Raw genomic sequence first — 13,415 nt, 5'->3', positions numbered from 1 at the left:
GAAATAGATGGGGTCACGATGTGGCTCTGTGGATGAGTGTTTAATTGGGTGAGCTAACAAACAAATTGATATTTATTTCCAGGAAAATATCCCACTGTGGGGCACAGACTACGAGAAAGACTACTTTCCCCGCTTACCGGGCTTTCCGCGGACGTTGGGCTTGGTCCTGCCGAAATGATATCCTAATCTAATTTCGAGCTAATTTATACGAAGACGATAAATTCTTTTTTTCCCAGGAATTCCATTTAACTTGAGGCAAGATTGACGAATGCCTATCTCAGTGTCCAAGTATTTCCCAACAAAAGAGCCCTAGATTGATGGTCCCTGATTATGTACTCGGACTAGTCTGTACATATGTCCATGCATAGTACGTATGTACGAGTATTCCTGAGAAAAATCTTTTGGATATGCCTCCATTTTATCTACCTAGTTATCTTTGTGTTATTTCGAAAGTCCCTCCATATATTGAACAATTATTTTTAAGCTATTTCTACATATTTGTTTGTGCCATTTAAATTCCTTAATCATCTCGAATGTGAAACTCTTCAGCTGTGTAAATGTAATCCGTTTTGCTTTCCTAATCATCTAAACTGTTTCCACTCAGCTATTTAAAGAACTTTATCCCAGTTATCCAAGTTGCAAGTTCCCTCCGAGCTTCCGTCAATTAATCAACGATTTATTTCGGTTTGATCGGGAGATATAATATTTATTTTTGCCATTTGCTTTTGCGCTGTCAAGCGTGAAATCCTTTCCCTTTTGTATTTATTTTATACTTCCTTTCTTTCTCCTTTTGAACTGCTATCAAATGTCTTGGCCCAGTTGCGGCACCTGTTTCCACACCTTTATTGATTTGCCAGTATCATTGTCAGCTCTTCTTCTCGTCCCCTTCCGCTCCCTGGGTCCCAGAGTTTTGCTCACCTGTCTAATGACACCTACAACGAAGGGCAGAGACTTGGGAAATTGGCGTCTTTGCACATTAATGAGTTTTAAAATCTATTGCAGAGCACGACCCGCAAACAACAAGGAAAGAGCCAGATGGTACGAGTACGACGCATGCTTTAGGCGGAGGAGAGCTCAGTCTCAAGTGCCTCTAAGCCACCTGCCTCTGCCTCTGCCTCTGCCTCTAATCAGATTATATCTCCATATATTACATCATATGCTCATCAATATAATCAAATTGAAATACATGTGGGCTAAACAATGGCCGCCTACGTGGGGCGGTGCACGTGCCCCTCTTCGGAATGGGGTTATCCCTATCCAAGCACTCGCGCAGGAGTCACATCTTTCACTTCATTCACATCAGTCAAATCCTCCGCGTTTCCTTTTTATTTTATTCTACGGCTATATATTTGTAAGTGTATATTTTTCTGGTTTATTTTCCCTTTTGTGGATAGGCGACGTCGCAATCAGCGTTTGACGGCGTTTGACTTTCGATCTGGCCTGCCTTTCATTGCTTTCTCTGTCCTTTCTCTGCTTGCCTGCTGGCTGGCTTGGCTTTTGTATCCGTTCTAATGCGCAGCAATTTAAAATGTGATTTTCCTTGATTTATAAAAGACACATTGCACTCACAATCATGGCTCACATCTGGCAGACTGTTGTCTCCACCCCACCACTGATGGATGATGGAGCAGGCGAAGATGGCACCATGTACTTGTGTGTATATATATATGTACCTCACTCCACTTCACTTCACTTCACTTCACATCACTTCTCCTCACTTAATGCAGCAACTTGAATGGGCGTGTCCACGCCCTCATCCTATTTGGCACACATTCCGTAAAACCCGCGTAAACAAAAGGCCCACGAACGCGCGCACTGATGAATCTCCGAAGTGCATTCAACGTTGCCTTTGCCCAAAACCGTTTGAAACTTTTGCCTTAGCGCGCTCTCGCTTGGATCGGACTCTGACTCTGGCTCTGTTTCTGTTTCTGGCTTCTTGTGGGTTCCGAGCGACTCGATTTTCCCGCTCGACGTCCGACGCACAGCCATGCAAATTCCAAATAAATCGCGCCCAAAGGAAGCAGTCACCACTCGGCACTTGCACAGATGCCAATGCTGCCAATTTGTAGCTCGTGTGATGTCGTGTGGTGTTTCATATCGCAGCATCCTTTCGGCTTCTAAATTCCATGTTCCGTGGCTTTCTCCTTCGGTTTCAGTATCGTTTTACCCCTCTGTTCCATGCGCAGTTCCTTTGAATCGCTCTACCCCTGCGACACTTCGTGTTCCATTTCGTTCCATGTCATTTCGTTTCCGTGTGTTTCCTTGTTAGGGGTAGAACATTCTGGCAGCGCATGACTATTCCCAGTGCGCTGTCAAAGAACTCTGTTAACCGTTTCGGCTGAACAGGCCGTTAAAGCCAGTATTCAGAGAATGGATAGCCTGAAGGCTAGCATTGAGTTTGTTTCGTAAATAATAAAAATGGTAAATGTAAAGATCTGGCTTCTTAAACGGATCTTAGAATTCATTCAAGTCAGCATTTATCTTGGGCCAAATAATAATCCCCCAAACAATATATTTATTTTTATTTATAGGCCAATTGCAAAAATGAACAATACCATGTCCATGGGTTTTCGTAAGATTTTCTTCTGTTTTATGTGTGTTTTTTGGGGTAGAAAAAGGAAATATTTACGCACTTCTGTGAAGGTGAAAAATGTCCTAAGTAAATGTAGTAAAATTTAAATCAAAATAAAATCAAAGAAACAAATACAGCGTCTGTGTGTGTAACACTTTTAATTGAATATAGTATTTATTGAATACATTGTATTCGACTTTCATAAAGCTTGTCGGTCACACATTTGAGCTTCCAGGTGCAATTGCTTTTATTCATAACATCCGGATTTTTGGGTACCTAATTTTGAAATTTATTTTGCTAGTGAGCAGTTTATTCAATCTGGGATTAAGTTACCACTTAATTGGTTCTACGGATCCATTGTTTGTCCATATGTAAGTATTTAAACACATAAGTATGTGCAAACAGACATATATTACGGTGAAGCGAAACAATTTTTTAATTTTTTTGTTCCCTATTTTTAATTTTAAACCAAATTGTAAAAGATTGCAGCTTTAAAAATATATATCCATATAATGCCAGCATTATACTCTAGTTTGAAAAAACAATTCAGTACGAGACTTGCCCATATTATTGAATTTTCTTTACTTTTGATGATGATTTTATATATTAAACGTGCAATTGAATATTAAATGATATTTAACTATATTTAATTGAGATTGTAAAATTGACATTTTGTCTCAAACAGTGTCTCTCAAAATATATTTATTTCCTTGCTCTTGTTCGGGTACGAATCCTGACTTCTTCTCCACATATATATGTCCTCTGTCACAAGCTTGACACTTGTTTCTACAGCTGGAAAATAGTACATGATGAAATCCTGTTTTCAATTTATTACTTTATATATGTGCTTTATATATGTGCAACCCGCACAGATAATTTTGATGGTTGCTTAACCAATCGTTACTGAAATTCGGCAAATCTATTGGTATGGTCTGGGCATGTTCAGGTCCTGTCCTAGTACCGTACAGAGTAATGAACAAGTTTTGAAACCCACTGCATTAGCTGTGTTCGGAGCAGCAGCATTAACATAATAATCATTGTACATTGTCCCCTTTAAACTGTATTTAATCTTCGAATAATAAACGAAAATAATAAAAACTAAATACTGAGAATAATTATTGTAAATGTGGAGTCAGAGTTGCCGAAAAAGCTCGGCAGCTTCCAACAGGCTGTTTCTTTGATTTTACTACATTTATTTGCGAGTTTTTTTACTTTCACAGAAAGGAGTAAATATTTCCTTTTAGTACCCCAACATACACACATAAAACATAAGAGAATCCTACGAAATCCAATAGATGTGGAATTTCTACTTGTTATATTGAATTTTGATAGACTCAAATATATTTTCAGGTACTATTATTTTGCTAAAAAGAAATCCTTTGAAATAAGCGGCACATTATTGGCACAGGTGAAGACTGATAAGAGAATCATAAAATAAAACATAAACTCGTCCATATGTATTCCCATTGTATCTGAATATCCCGACCCAACTGAAATAGGAATTATTTCCTCTGATCCCGACTCAAAAACTAATTCTTCAGTGATAGTTTTAAATTCAAATGTAGCTGTAGCCTTGGCTCAAATATCGTCTGTAGATTGCTGATTTCAGAGCTGCTGCTCGGTTGGGTGAGGGTAATCTCTCCCCTGATATCATTTCCGTGTCTTAAATGTAAGCTCAGCTTTCCTTTGAGCAATTTTGGCCACGACTGCCGTTCCCCTTCCCATATTAAATTCGCATTTATTCTCGCCAGTCCGCAAACCCAATTGTATTGCCAGGAAAAACAGAACCCACTCACTTTCGCGGCAGCAGTTATTATGTACTTACGTTGCCTTACTCGTACCTTGCCCCATGGACACGGATGGCTGCCTGCCTGCCGCCTGCCGCCTGCCGCCTGCCTACCGCACTTCGAGTGCGTGCTGCGAGTGTCGGTGGGCAAAAGGTAATAAGAAACAAGTAACGACCAAATAATTGAGTGCACACGGCACTGCACAAAGGATCTTTCATCTCCTCCCATAGGGCTGTCGATGGCGTTTTGTGATACTCTACTCTCCATTCCATCCAGCTACCAGCCCCATCCTCCGCCAATATTTCTTTTCCCCATTGTTTTCCCAGTGTTGTGTTGAAAGTGAAATGCATGTTTTATTGGCAGCAAAAACAGAAACAGAAACCGAAACAGAAACAGAAGCACCGAAATTGAGTAAGAAACTTGAAACAACCAAGAGATTTCGCATACTCTCTCAGTCTCCCCCAGGGGTTACATCAATCTATGGAGCAGTCGGAGGTCGCAGCTCGCAGATGGTCTTAAATAAACTATAGTTTTTAAGCTTAACTTAAAGTATGAGAATATGGGAACACATTTTTGAATATCTGTATTTTGTAGACAATTATTGTTTATCTCCCAAAGGGAAAGTGCATCAACTGTGTGCAACAATCAAGTGTTATTCCATACAACAAGGTATGGTGGCTTGATGGCTGCTTAAGAGTCGAGCAAAAAAAAACACGAGCCATTAAAAATAAAGTCCTCAAAGAGGTTGCAAATTGAAAAGGGCAATACGGTAGCTTCAATTGACATCTGGTTTGCATACTGTTCCGAGAAGAAATTGCTACTATACTCTTATGATTGCCAGCTCCTTACTCCTCCAGACAGTCAGTCAAAGCCCGTACCCGTACAGTAGAGAGCTCATATGACCCGCGACGTCATTAAAAACTGTTTAAATAGGAAGCGTTTCGCGTTGCGTGCACGCAATGTTCTGGGCCATTGCCTTTTATGTTCAGCCTCATGTGTCCGTCTCCGTGTCTGGTTGCCAGGTAAGCTGTCCAAATGGCTCTGGCAGTGCAGCGCAGTGCATTCTCATTTAATTTGCAACAATCGGAGTCGTGCAACTGGCCATAACTTTTGATGTTCTGCTGCACAAATTTTGTATGCAAATTTAATTAAAACCCCTGACTTCAGTTTATCATATTTGACGCTCTCCAAAGCTCTCAGCAATTGGGTTGAATTTTATATTTACCTGCCAGCATGTGTACAATATATGCCATTGATTGCATGACACAACAAAGGATGCCCATTCAATTCCATTTTCTGTGCTCGATCCCAAAGGACCTTGCCCGGCCCGGCCCGGCCCGGCCCAGGCCAAGCAATTATCCAAAATAAATGTATGTGGAAATGGCAACTTTTTGAGAAATACTCGTAGAGAAATCTGCGTCCATCTGCGGCCTGCAACAAAGCATCTCTTCTTTCCATATTCTCTGGACATATGTACCTATACAGCAGGTCGCTTCTCACACTCTCTGAAAGTGCATTCTGCAAACAAACACCTCTCAAGTGTTGGCAAGTATTATTTTTGGTCTTCACTTTTTTTTTGTCAGGGTGTTGCAGTTGATGAAAAGTTATTCGTCCAAGATACGCAGATATAGTTGTATGTATTTGTTGGTTTGTTTGCTTCTTGCTGTCTTTGATTTTATATGCATTTTTGTTTATTTGATTTACTGGCAGAGCACGAGCTCTGATTGAACTTTGTTTCCATTTTTTGGCCAGACAAACGTGCAGTAAAATATGTACATAGTCTGCTGGATACAGTGCGTGTTGCAACAACAGTGTTGACTAAGCATCTAAGAACAGGGAGTGTGTGTTAGACAGTTCTTGGAGCACTGTACATTTCGGGCTTTAATGGTGTACGGGTGTACGGGTTAAAGTAAAATCGGACCAGTTGTTTGTCAAATTTCGTCAGCTTAAATCATTTCAAATGCTGACCATTCCTTCAGTTTCGTAACGCGCTGTCTGTACTAAGCATATATATGCAGTGGAGACGCCACAAAATGTCTGTTTGGAGCAACGCCTTTGCATTTCAAATTTTGGGCATAGAATTTGTTGTTCGTTGTTGCTTTTCGTGGTTTACGGGCTGCAGCTCGGAATGCCGCGAAGCGCGCTCAAATGTTGTGCAAACACAATCAAGTGGTAAAATGAGTAGACAATGGCTCGGAAAAGGGATGTCGGCGACAGGAGTGAGTGGGAGGTGGCCAGGGACCGACTACTTCGGAGCTGTCGATGCGGCTAAGGCTCTTGAAACCGTATCCTGCAGCCAGCATCCTTTCTTGAGTCTCTCTTGCTCCCTTTTGGATGTGGGAGTAGCTGGCTGTTGTGCCTGGTTATGTTGCCCGTGCTGCTGCTGGTGCTTCGGGCATATAAATTGAATTGTGTGAAAATTTATATTTGTTTTGGCATTTTATGACACACTCCAGAGTTGTGCGGGTGGCCAGATTCCGCTATTTATCCAGCCCTGAACCTCTTGACGCCCTCTCCCGTTCCTGCCGGTGAGTGTATCTGATTTCGAGTGTGCTTCGCTCTCAGGTGGGGTTTCTTCTCCAAAGTATGGCCCCAAAAACTGATTTAAGGTGCTATGCTTGATCTGGAATTTAAAATAGCTTCTCTGTCTCTCTCTCTCTCTCTTTATTTTTCCCTGATGCCAATCAAATGTTGCGGAAATTGTGGTAGACTCTTAAAGCTGTGGGCCTGTCTGCTGATTGGGTTGGCTTTGTGTCAGGTTTGTTTCAACACAAAAGCCAGGCCTGTCCGTGCTTGGGATTGCCATAAATTCGGTTGGCTCCCAGCACCTCCCACTCTCCTTCCCGCCTGCTCAGGCTTGAATACTTTGGCCATTTGTGGCAGGGCCCTGCTCTAAGTGAGTTGTGGCCAAGTGCCGAGCGTTCAGCTGCTAAATCACACACACCACCACAGATGAACCGACAGCACACTATACCTCCAACATATGTACGTACATGTGCTCGTATTGTGTGTGGTAATATCACATACAATATGCATTATGCACAGCTCCTGTCTTCTGGGCTACCCGCTGCCTGCCTGGCAGAAGCACTCCTTTTGCAGAGGCTTTAAATTTAATGAGCTGATTATCTATTTGTTTTGCTAAATGATAACCGAATGATAGGCAAACAAAATTCTGACGGCCCTTTATTGTTGGTGGCTTTGAAAGCTCTGCTCCGAATGAGTGAATGGATGGATCTCTCCATTCACTCGTGTTCATGGGAAATGGTCCATTCAAATTAATTTTGTGGCAGCCTTTCAATGAGCCAATGTTTTGTCTGTTTCCCAAACGGTAGTTCGCCCGGTACTTTCCCCTATTCACAAGTACATTCCAATTAATGAAGGCCATGGGGGGGCAAGGGCAAATCCTCTCTGTGCCTCCATCCAAACACTTAATTGCCGTTTCGGTTGCACACGGCCCAGCAATTAGAGAGAAATTCCCAAAACTGGCATTTAAATGGCAAACTTTTGCATGTGTAAATTAATATAAATTCAATTTTTATTCGCTCCCCCATGAACAGCCATGGATTAAACAAATAAATAACAAATCGGGTCAATTGCAATTAATTATTTTTGGAAATAGCTTTAGTTTTGATTTTGGCCAAAGCCATAACAACAAATTTACACTCTCCTGCTCCGCTTCGGCTCGGGTCGCACTGCAGTGGCTTGTCGGACAGCAAATTTGCATAAATAAATTATAGACAACAGCATGAGAACAGTCGGTTATAAATAACGCGAATTGTCCCAAACGAGTGCGACCAAAGCCAAACCAAAAGGCGAGCACAATGACAATTTCCATATATGTGTTGTATGTTTGTCCTATATTTATCTGTATGTTAAACATATATGTACATGCGTATGCGTATCGCTGGCTGTGTGTTAAATATGTTTACCTACTTTCTGGCCAAAAAGGTTTGTGGCCTCTGTCCGAGGGTCTCCACTGTTTACTGGCCGCATAAACAGCGAGCAAATTTGTCGTTGTGTCAGTTCTTTTTTTCTGTCCTGTTTGGTGGCTCCCCAAATGATTTATGGGCGTGGAGGTCAAAGAGGGAGCATCAGCAACAGCGCTTTTCAAATAAAATATTACACTGCCCAACATACGAGTGCAGCCAGATGGGAGTGCGTGATGTGGCTGTGTGGCACAAGTGGAACTCGAGGGGAAGTCAGGTCAAGTCTGCACTTAACTTTGAACTATATTTCTGTAATTGATTTAGACCATACTTTATGGCCTGTAGTGAGTTGCTACACAAACTGCATTTGGGGACTTTAATTTTATGTTATGAGTAAAGTTTATTCTGTTTATTAAACTCTCGTCAGCTCTCTCTCCGATCTGCATTTCGATTGGAATTCGCCATTCAAGAAAAACATCTTCAGAAGGGTTCACCCAATAATTCTGCGTAAATATTTGTATTTTCGCATATAATTAAATTTCCAATGGTTTTTCCAGAATGTTTTCCCACTGAATGAAGAAGGTAAGACAGCCCAAGTCTCCATCGATGGGATTATATGTATGTTTCGTGTTGGTACCAATACATTCTCAAAGTATCTTTAATTCCAACTAAAGAAATCGATTCCATTGGATGTGCTGAAAAAAAATGTTGAACAAATTGCAATTAAAATCAAGCGGGTCAACAGGAGACCGACAAGCAATCGGGTTAAAATCCGACTGGACAACCACTTTCTCCAACCAGAGGACCAGCAAGGAAGACCCGAAACTACAGCAGAAACTCTTTGATTTTTTTCATTTTGTCTTAAGTATTAACAATATGGAACGGTTATAGACTGCACTCACCTGCGCGAAGGTATCCATTTCAATTAGCAGTTCCCGCAATTACTGCAAATGCCGTTGGGTTAATAACGGTCCCGATAAGTCGCTCTCCGTGCCGACCCCAATTTTCTCTTATTTTTTTATGGCCACCCGAGAGAGATCCCTCGCTGGGTAAATATGAGCCCGTGGCCGATGCGATTTCAGGCGAATGACACGCAATTTCTGAGCTCGTATCGCTCTCATTTCTGTAATTTTGGGTCAACAAGGGGAGCAGACAGAAATAAAAAGAAAAATTATACAATTAAATAAAGAATGCAGAGAAATCTGTATAATTGAAGGCCGAACTGTCGAGCGGTGGAGCGCGCTGGAAATTGCTGATTAAATATTTCATGGCAAAAGGATTGAAATTGGGGAGTGCAAGGAGCAGCAAAAAGCGGAGATATTGCATTAATGTGCATCGCAATTTATTGATTCCGTAATGTATCTCATTAAAGAGCACCGAAAAGCAAAGCAGTCGAAGGAGAGCAGAGAAAAGGCAGCGGACTAACAAATGGCAGATACCAGTCACCAGTCGTCATTATTGTTGGAAAACGCGTTTAAAATAAGTTTAAAATTGCTTTAAAATGCTCCACATATGTACGTTGGTGCACCTCCACCCCATAGCAGTGAAAACTTGATATTTGTAAGGATACTTCCCTAAAGAATGCATAACCGTACCTGGCATCAATTCAATGAGGTTGTTTCCTATTTTCCGTGCTTTAGTTCTACCTTTTTCCTTCTTTCCTTGCCGCTCCTGGTGGAACTCATTATCATTCTCATCAGTCCCAGCCAGCTCATTGTTTATGCCCAACCAATTTTCTTCGCCCATTAAGAATTTTCCCATTACTCATACGCATCATGTGCGACGCTCCTTTCTTCGCCTTGCTTTTGCGCTTCTCTCGACCACGCTTCCGGGTGAAAATCAATGGGACTCGTTAATGCAGAAGCTCCGCCGTGCTTGCAGTTCGTCTTCTCCTGTCTCCTATTTGCTCTCTGTGTTCTGCGTTCTGCGTTCTGCCTGACAGCCGCATGTCAGCGCCACCGTCAACAAGCTCTCGGATTGCAGATATGTTTTTAATGCGCTTATTGACAGCCGCTGATAATGGCGAACAATTTTAAACACTTCAAACTAACGACCCAGGCGAAGACGTGTCCTTGAAATACATCCTGGCACGAATATACGAGCAGGTACGCATATCAATGGCAGTTTTCTTCGCCGAATGGAAGGAAGATGCATGCACCTGTCAGCTCTTGGTGCTCGGATATTTCATCATGCCATCCTCCTGAGAAGTTTCTCTTATCCAGCTTGTTATGTGGCGTCTCCATTGAAATTGTGTCACTGGGTGGACAGATTTAAATTGATGATTTTTCAGGCAAGCAGACATTTAATAGTGTTCCTTTGGTGTGAATTCAATGAATACTCAAGATAGTTTACTTATCACTCATGTACCATTTATTTATTATAAATGCATTCGAATAATGATCTAACAATTTTCTACAACATTTAATTCGATTATTAAATCAAGGTGTAATTTCTCTGGTTGTTTCTCATTTCTAAGCTTCAACAAAGTTGCCTTTTACGTTTGAATGTTAGTCTCTGAAGGAACAAATCCAATAAGTCGTAAGGAAACAATGTGCAACATATTAGTGGCAACAATAACCATGCTCAAGCACTCTATAATAATTGCTGTGAGTCCGGCAGACACTTAGACTTTAAGGTGCGTCTCTCTGCCACAATTGTATTACTTTAACGACCAAAAATAATTATTATTCTGGAATAAGAGCAACTCCTGTGGCAAAGTTCTTTTAAATCGATTCACTGGAATCACTGGATCGAGAAGTCAAAGGATTTCGAGGATGTATTTTGGAATGCCAAGCCAAAGAGTATTTATGGGTCGAGATCCTACAGTCAGCTTGCTGCTTGGCTTATTTGCCGTGTATTGTTCTGGTTTGCAGGTCCCACCCGTGTCGCATTTCCCATTCTCCGTGACATTACCAGAAGCCGAATGCGTCATGTTGGTGGCTGCCATGATGGTTTCCACGATGCGGTGTATCTTTATTCTATTTAGTTGTACGAGACGGGTACTTGTTCCCGCTGTGCGAGATGTTGCAATACGAACTGGATACGGGCTACAGGCTACGGGCTACGGGCTACGGGATTACGGTTTCCGTCGCTCCTTGACCCACTAAAGCCAGATTACGTGATTTGTCTGTCGCCGGAAGCGGAGACGTCGGCAACAGAAGCAGAACGAAAACGAAAGAGAGAGAGAGAGAGATGGAGACACATATGGTGAGGCAAAGGCACAAATGGAGACACAGACGAATAGAGAATGAGAGAGAGAGAGAGAGACGGAGGCAGAGATGGCAACGTCAACGTCTGCCGTGGCGATAAGCAACTGGCGACTAACGGCAAAAATTTCAAAGAGCATAAAAATTTAAATCACGTCACTTAGGGAGAAAGATAGGGGAAAGATAGAGTGTAGGATAGAGAAAGAGTCCCCGCAATGAGTGAGAGACAGCACAAACGACGCAACTACAGTCCCGGACATAATGGGCTGCCATGTAAATAGTTGACCCCAGACAGAGGAGAGAGGACAGAGGAGAGTTGGTAGGGCTAAGCATCCCATTCGAGGCTTGGGTCCGTGTCGCCGTGTGCCCGTGGCTGCCTGTCGCCGTGTCCGGGTCGAGCCTCTGCATTCTGTGTCTTTGTATGGGTGTGATTGTGTGTGTGTGTGTGTTTGTTAAGCTGCTTTTGAGGCAGCCACTCAGGCTCCGCTCACGTGTGCCGCTCCCTGTATCTCCTGTACTTTTGGGAGTGACTAAAAGTGCGAGTGCGAGCTGCGAGCTGCGAGTGCGAATGTGTGTGCCATGCCGTGCCGCCTGTCACGTTGCTGAGGCGCGGCAAAATGCTTGTTACGCTTTTGAGCCACCGCCTGCGGTTGACAGAGCACGTTGAACCGCCCAACCATTAAACCCCAGCCACAGCCACAGTCCCAGCCCCAGCTCGGTCACCTATGTATGCACTCAGTCATCCTACCACCCATACACCCATACACCCATACCACCCCCACACATACTGCCACCAAGCATCCAAACAGCCAACCGCTCTGCGGCCTGATGCACATTAAAACGCAATTAAAGTTGCAGGCGTTAATTGTGGCGCCTTCGTTAGCCTGTTCCTGTTTCTGTTTCTGTTTCCATTTCTGTTGCTGTTTCATTTTTCTCCTTTTTCTGACTCGTCGTTTGCCTTTTAGTTGAGTTAGTTGCCAAAAATTAATTACTTTTGCCCCTGTCAAAGTTGTCAGAATCATTGAAAAAAAAGTGAGTAAAGATATGGCACATAGAAAAAGAAATGCCAAAAGTATACTCGCTGAAAACTCAACCAAACAACTGTTCTGGAAATCAACTTCCACGGAACTTCTAATGAGGTAAATGGATTGGAAACGGATGATGGAACTGCACAGAAAACTACAGAAAAGCTTGCATATTTGTGCAACTTAAACCACCCTTTGGATGGATGAAGTTTATCTTGTTAACCTTTTATGCAAAGTAATTTGCCATTTGCCATATTTGCTATTTGCTTTAAGAAACCCGAGAGCTGTTTGTTTAAACATTTTCAAACGAAAATGTTGAAGTTTTTTTGTGGAATTTTGTTTGCCGGAATGCTCATGTGTGAGACCTCTACTAATGAATCATGTCCATGAATAAAGCCTCAAGCGGAGGGTGCTGCTTTTTTGTGTGTCCTGCCCCGGGGCTATAATACTGGCAGTGAGTGACTTGGGGGGGGGGGGGGGGGGGGGGGGGGGGGGGGGGCAAGTAGGTGGGTGTGGCTGCGTCTGGTGGTAATGGGGTCACAGACACACACACACAAACAGACAGACATAGTGGCAACTCCTGCTCATCGCTTACTTACGGCTCCAACTGTTTCTTTCGCTCTTTTTGCAGTTAAATCCGTTTGCCAGCCAACTTTATCTTTCAGCACAGATTCTCAATAGCAGCTGCTGCTGCTCTTGCTGCTCTTGCTGCTTGCAGCTGATTTCGCTGCTTTCCTTTTTGCTGGTTTCTGTTGCTGCCACTGACGTTGCACGCCGCTGCAGGCGTTGTTTATTTAAGTTGCAATTTCTTGCCCCATGCCTCACTCTTTTTATTTACACATTCGCAGCTGTCGGGAGGCTTGGCTTAAGCGCCAGTCGCTGGCGACGTGCCGCTGAAA

The sequence above is a fragment of the Drosophila guanche genome, unplaced genomic scaffold (genome assembly GCF_900245975.1).
Source record: "Drosophila guanche unplaced genomic scaffold, DGUA_6, whole genome shotgun sequence".
Lineage (NCBI taxonomy): Eukaryota > Metazoa > Arthropoda > Insecta > Diptera > Drosophilidae > Drosophila > Drosophila guanche.
The sequence above is the reverse complement of the archived record's forward strand: the minus strand, read 5'-3'. Positions refer to the sequence as shown.